The sequence below is a fragment of the Pygocentrus nattereri genome, chromosome 25, assembly GCF_015220715.1.
Source record: "Pygocentrus nattereri isolate fPygNat1 chromosome 25, fPygNat1.pri, whole genome shotgun sequence".
Taxonomy (NCBI): Eukaryota; Metazoa; Chordata; class Actinopteri; order Characiformes; family Serrasalmidae; genus Pygocentrus; species Pygocentrus nattereri.
This window is the reverse complement of record NC_051235.1, coordinates 1,981,604-1,989,920: the sequence shown is the minus strand read 5'-3', so window position 1 is coordinate 1,989,920 and position 8,317 is coordinate 1,981,604.

Sequence of the window (8,317 nt, the reverse complement as noted above, 5' to 3'; positions counted from 1 at the left end):
TAAAGATGATTCTTCAAATATTCATGAGTGAAGGCAGTTGTTCTGTTTGGGCTGGAGGTCAGGGAACCAGCCCTGTGACCGGAAGGTCATCAGTTCGATCCCCAGAGCCGACAGTCCATGACTGAGGTGTCCTTGAGCAAGACACCTAACCCCCAACTCCTCCCCGGGCGCCGTGGATAGGGCTGCCCACCGCTCTGGGCAAGTGTGCTCACTGCCCCCTAGTGTGTGTGTGTGGTGTTTCACTGCCCGGATGGGTTAAATGCGGAGGTCTGATTCCTCTGTGTGGAAATCACAGTAGGCTGATGGTTCTGAATCGGTTCTTCAGATTGATGGAGAACGGGTTGTACATGGGTTCTGCTGTACAGAGCCATATGCCTTGATTCTCCATCAGTCTGAAGAGCCATTCCAACATGCAGAGGACCACTGGAGCATCAAATGGAACTCTGGGTCTCAAAAGAAGCATTTCCATTACGAAGGAACCCTTGAGGAACCGTCTTTTTTAAGATAGCTTTGCTAACTGAAGGACATTTTTGTCAGTCATTTCTTTTTTTTGTGAAGATTTAATGTTTTCCTCCTTTCCTCCTCCTCACAAAGCAGACCAGCATCAGGCTGCGCTGACTGAGTTCAGAGGAAATGTCTGTTGTGAAATTTCGTGTCATGTTCAAACGAGAACCCCACCTAACGGAGGCCGAGAGAATGGAGGCGTCTTGTTATAAACAGTGTTTAACGGGGGGCCAAAGTCTCCCAGCTTGTTTCCTTGCATTGACAACTAGATGGCAGTGTTGTGTTGATCAATAAAGACGTCCTGTGTTATGATGCCATCCACCTATAACTGGACAAAGCTTTGATTGTTCAGGCGTGCTGTGTCTGATCCACTCGCACCAGCACAACACTCACTAACACACCACCACCAGCACCATGTCAGTGTTACTGCAGTGCTGAGAATGATCCACCACCCAAATAGTACCTGCTCTGTGAGGGTCCATGGGGGTCCTGACCACTGAAGAACAGGGTAACAGAGTATCAGAGAAACAGATGGACTACAGTCTGTAGCTTTTTTGGATAATTCACTTAATATCTCAAAAAAATAATAGAAAAATATTTTCTTCATATTGCAAATTACTTACATATTTTTGTGAAATATTGACTTAATATCACAATAATGTTCTGGAAATTTATAACATTCTTACTCCCTGTTATTACATTTTATGAAAGTTCTGATGAGATAGTAAGCTTTTATTTTGACACAGTAAGTCAAAATTTTGAAAAATAATTATTTCAACATGGTATGTCATTATTATGGGATTTTAAGTCACTTTAATATAGTCAGGAAATATTATAAAACATTAAATTGTTGTTTTTACATGGGCAGTATTTTGAGAAAATATGTAATTATTTTGAGATATTAACTCAATATTTTGAAAAAAATGTAATTAATTTGAAATAATTATTGTCATTTTGAGATGTTAAGTAAATATTTTGAGATAATAAGTCAAATTTCTGCCACAAACGAGGGGAAATCATCTGGGATGTTTTCTCGTCTACCTGGAGAGAAACAGGCTTTCATAATATATTCATATTTTAGAACAATATTTACTAATTACTCATTTATTTATTTATTTATTTATTTATTTATTTATTTATATAATTGAGTCATTTATATTTAATATTCCCTTTTTCTCCTTCTCCTCATTTCTCTTCCTGAGCTCTGACCGCTGGTCTGTTTATGCTCGTGCCGGACGCCTCCTGTCAGCCGGCCGAGAGGGAGGAGGTCGTGTATTTATAAACACTCGTTGGGTCTGAAGGTCACAGCAACTAACAAATGACCTTTGACCTCTGTGCAGGTGAGCTGACGTGCCGTGAGAGCAACTTTTCCTTTTTTCCTCATCCCTCTTGTTTCATCTCACACACACACACACACACCCACACACACACACACCCACACACACACACACACACACACACTGTAACACCACCCACACACACACACACACAACCTCGACCTCAGTAACCAAACACCGACGGTCGGCGCGCTCAGTTTCCGTGTAATGGTCACCAAGCGCCTGACATTTAGTCCTGACCAGGGGCCCAAAGACAACACACACACCTCTGCATTAACACACACTGAGTATCAACACACACACCTCTGCATTAACACACACTGAGAATCAACACACACACCTCTGCATTCACACACACTGAGAATCAACACACACACCTCTGCATTAACACACACTGAGTATCAACACACACACCTCTGCATTAACACACACTGAGAATCAACACACACACCTCTGCATTAACACACACTGAGAATCAACACACACACCTCTGCATTCACACACACTGAGTATCTACACACACACCTCTGCATTCACACACACTGAGAATCAACACACACACCTCTGCATTCACACACACTGAGTATCTACACACACACCTCTGCATTAACACACACTGAGAATCAACACACACACCTCTGCATTAACACACACTGAGTATCAACACACACACCTCTGCATTAACACACACTGAGAATCAACACACACACCTCTGCATTCACACACACTGAGTATCTACACACACACCTCTGCATTCACACACACTGAGTATCAACACACACACCTCTGCATTAACACACACTGAGTATCAACACACACACCTCTGCATTAACACACACTGAGTATCAACAAACACACCTCTGCATTCACACACACTGAGAATCAACACACACACCTCTGCATTAACACACACTGAGTATCAACAAACACACCTCTGCATTCACACACACTGAGTATCAACACACACACCTCTGCATTAACACACACTGAGTATCAACACACACACCTCTGCATTAACACACACTGAGAATCAACACACACACCTCTGCATTCACACACACCGAGTATCAACACACACACCTCTGCATTAACACACACTGAGTATCAACACACACACCTCTGCATTAACACACACCGAGTATCAACACACACACCTCTGCATTAACACACACTGAGTATCAACACACACACCTCTGCATTAACACACACTGAGAATCAACACACACACCTCTGCATTCACACACACTGAGAATCAACACACACACCTCTGCATTCACACACACTGAGAATCAACACACACACCTCTGCATTCACACACACTGAGAATCAACACACACACCTCTGCATTCACACACACTGAGAATCAACACACACACCTCTGCATTAACACACACTGAGTATCAACACACACACCTCTGCATTCACACACACTGAGTATCAACACACACACCTCTGCATTAACACACACTGAGAATCAACACACACACCTCTGCGTTAACACACACTGAGAATCAACACACACACCTCTGCGTTAACACACACTGAGAATCAACACACACACCTCTGCATTCACACACACTGAGAATCAACACACACACCTCTGCATTAACACACACTGAGTATCAACACACACACCTCTGCATTCACACACACTGAGAATCAACACACACACCTCTGCATTCACACACACTGAGTATCAACACACACACCTCTGCATTAACACACACTGAGAATCAACACACACACCTCTGCATTCACACACACTGAGAATCAACACACACACCTCTGCATTAACACACACTGAGTATCAACACACACACCTCTGCATTAACACACACTGAGTATCAACACACACACCTCTGCATTCACACACACTGAGTATCAACACACACACCTCTGCATTAACACACACTGAGTATCAACACACACACCTCTGCATTAACACACACTGAGTATCTACACACACACCTCTGCATTAACACACACTGAGTATCAACACACACACCTCTGCATTCACAGACACTGAGAATCAACACACACACCTCTGCATTCACACACACTGAGTATCAACACACACACCTCTGCATTCACACACACTGAGAATCAACACACACACCTCTGCATTCACACACACTGAGTATCAACACACACACCTCTGCATTCACACACACTGAGAATCAACACACACACCTCTGCATTAACACACACTGAGTATCAACACACACACCTCTGCATTCACACACACTGAGAATCAACACACACACCTCTGCATTCACACACACTGAGAATCAACACACACACCTCTGCATTAACACACACTGAGTATCAACAAACACACCTCTGCATTCACACACACTGAGTATCAACACACACACCTCTGCATTAACACACACTGAGTATCAACACACACACCTCTGCATTAACACACACTGAGAATCAACACACACACCTCTGCATTCACACACACCGAGTATCAACACACACACCTCTGCATTAACACACACTGAGTATCAACACACACACCTCTGCATTAACACACACCGAGTATCAACACACACACCTCTGCATTAACACACACTGAGTATCAACACACACACCTCTGCATTAACACACACTGAGAATCAACACACACACCTCTGCATTCACACACACTGAGAATCAACACACACACCTCTGCATTCACACACACTGAGAATCAACACACACACCTCTGCATTCACACACACTGAGAATCAACACACACACCTCTGCATTCACACACACTGAGAATCAACACACACACCTCTGCATTAACACACACTGAGTATCAACACACACACCTCTGCATTCACACACACTGAGTATCAACACACACACCTCTGCATTAACACACACTGAGAATCAACACACACACCTCTGCAGTTAACACACACTGAGAATCAACACACACACCTCTGCAGTTAACACACACTGAGAATCAACACACACACCTCTGCATTCACACACACTGAGAATCAACACACACACCTCTGCATTAACACACACTGAGTATCAACACACACACCTCTGCATTCACACACACTGAGAATCAACACACACACCTCTGCATTCACACACACTGAGAATCAACACACACACCTCTGCATTAACACACACTGAGTATCAACACACACACCTCTGCATTCACACACACTGAGAATCAACACACACACCTCTGCATTAACACACACTGAGTATCAACACACACACCTCTGCATTCACACACACTGAGTATCAACACACACACCTCTGCATTAACACACACTGAGTATCAACACACACACCTCTGCATTCACACACACTGAGTATCAACACACACACCTCTGCATTAACACACACTGAGAATCAACACACACACCTCTGCATTAACACACACTGAGTATCAACACACACACCTCTGCATTAACACACACTGAGTATCTACACACACACCTCTGCATTAACACACACTGAGTATCAACACACACACCTCTGCATTCACAGACACTGAGAATCAACACACACACCTCTGCATTCACACACACTGAGAATCAACACACACACCTCTGCATTCACACACACTGAGTATCAACACACACACCTCTGCATTCACACACACTGAGTAATCAACACACACACCTCTGCATTCACACACACTGAGAATCAACACACACACCTCTGCATTCACACACACTGAGTATCAACACACACACCTCTGCATTCACACACACTGAGAATCAACACACACACCTCTGCATTCACACACACTGAGAATCAACACACACACCTCTGCATTAACACACACTGAGTATCAACACACACACCTCTGCATTCACACACACTGAGAATCAACACACACACCTCTGCATTCACACACACTGAGAATCAACACACACACCTCTGCATTCACACACACTGAGTATCAACACACACACCTCTGCATTCACACACACTGAGAATCAACACACACACACCTCTGCATTCACACACACTGAGAATCAACACACACACCTCTGCATTCACACACACTGAGTATCAACACACACACCTCTGCATTAACACACACTGAGAATCAACACACACACCTCTGCATTCACACACACTGAGAATCAACACACACACCTCTGCATTAACACACACTGAGAATCAACACACACACCTCTGCATTAACACACACTGAGAATCAACACACACACCTCTGCATTCACACACACTGAGTAATCAACACACACACCTCTGCATTAACACACACTGAGTATCAACACACACACCTCTGCATTCACACACACTGAGAATCAACACACACACCTCTGCATTAACACACACTGAGAATCAACACACACACCTCTGCATTCACACACACTGAGAATCAACACACACACCTCTGCATTAACACACACTGAGTAATCAACACACACACCTCTGCATTAACACACACTGAGAATCAACACACACACCTCTGCATTCACACACACTGAGTAATCAACACACACACCTCTGCATTACACACACTGAGTAATCAACACTCACACCTCTGCATTCACACACACTGAGAATCAACACACACACCTCTGCATTAACACACACTGAGTATCAACACACACACCTCTGCATTCACACACACTGAGAATCAACACACACACCTCTGCATTAACACACACTGAGAATCAACACACACACCTCTGCATTCACACACACTGAGTATCAACACACACACCTCTGCATTCAACACACACTGAGAATCAACACACACACCTCTGCATTAACACACACTGAGAATCAACACACACACCTCTGCATTAACACACACTGAGATCAACACACACACCTCTGCATTCACACACACTGAGTATCAACACACACAAACCTCTGCATTCACACACACTGAGAATCAACACACACACCTCTGCATTAACACACACTGAGAATCAACACACACACCTCTGCATTCACACACACTGAGAATCAACACACACACCTCTGCATTAACACACACTGAGTATCAACACACACACCTCTGCATTAACACACACTGAGAATCAACACACACACCTCTGCATTAACACACACTGAGAATCAACACACACACCTCTGCATTCACACACACTGAGAATCAACACACACACCTCTGCATTAACACACACTGAGTATCAACACACACACCTCTGCATTCACACACACTGAGAATCAACACACACCACCTCTGCATTCACACACACTGAGAATCAACACACACACCTCTGCATTCACACACACTGAGAATCAACACACACACCTCTGCATTAACACACACTGAGAATCAACACACACACCTCTGCATTAACACACACTGAGTATCAACACACACACCTCTGCATTCACACACACTGAGAATCAACACACACACCTCTGCATTCACACACACTGAGTAATCAACACACACACCTCTGCATTCACACACACTGAGAATCAACACACACACCTCTGCATTCACACACACTGAGTATCAACACACACACCTCTGCATTCACACACACTGAGTATCAACACACACACCTCTGCATTCACACACACTGAGAATCAACACACACACCTCTGCATTCACACACACTGAGTATCAACACACACACCTCTGCATTCACACACACTGAGAATCAACACACACACCTCTGCATTCACACACACTGAGAATCAACACACACACCTCTGCATTCACACACACTGAGTAATCAACACACACACCTCTGCATTAACACACACTGAGTAATCAACACACACACCTCTGCATTAACACACACTGAGAATCAACACACACACCTCTGCATTCACACACACTGAGAATCCAACACACACACCTCTGCATTACCACACACTGAGAATCAACACACACACCTCTGCATTCACACACACTGATAATCAACACGCACCACCTCTGCATTCACACACACTGGAATCACACACACACCTCTGCATTAACACACACTGAGAATCAAACACACACACCTCTGCATCACACACACTGAGTATCAAACACACACACCTCTGCATTAACACCACTGAGAATCAACACACACACCTCTGCATTCGAACACACACTGAGTAATCAACACACACACCTCTGCATTCACACACACTGAGAATCAACACACACACCTCTGCATTCACACACACTGAGAATCAACACACACACCTCTGCATTAACACACACTGAGTATCAACACACACACCTCTGCATTCACACACACTGAGAATCAACACACACACCTCTGCATTCACACACACTGAGAATCAACACACACACCTCTGCATTAACACACACTGAGAATCAACACACAGCACCTCTGCATTAACAGCACACTGAGTATCAACACACACACCTGCTGCATTAACACACACTGAGGATCAACACACACACCTCTGCATTAACACACACTGAGAATCAACACACACACCCTCTGCATTAACACACACTGAGTATCAACACACACACCTCTGCATTC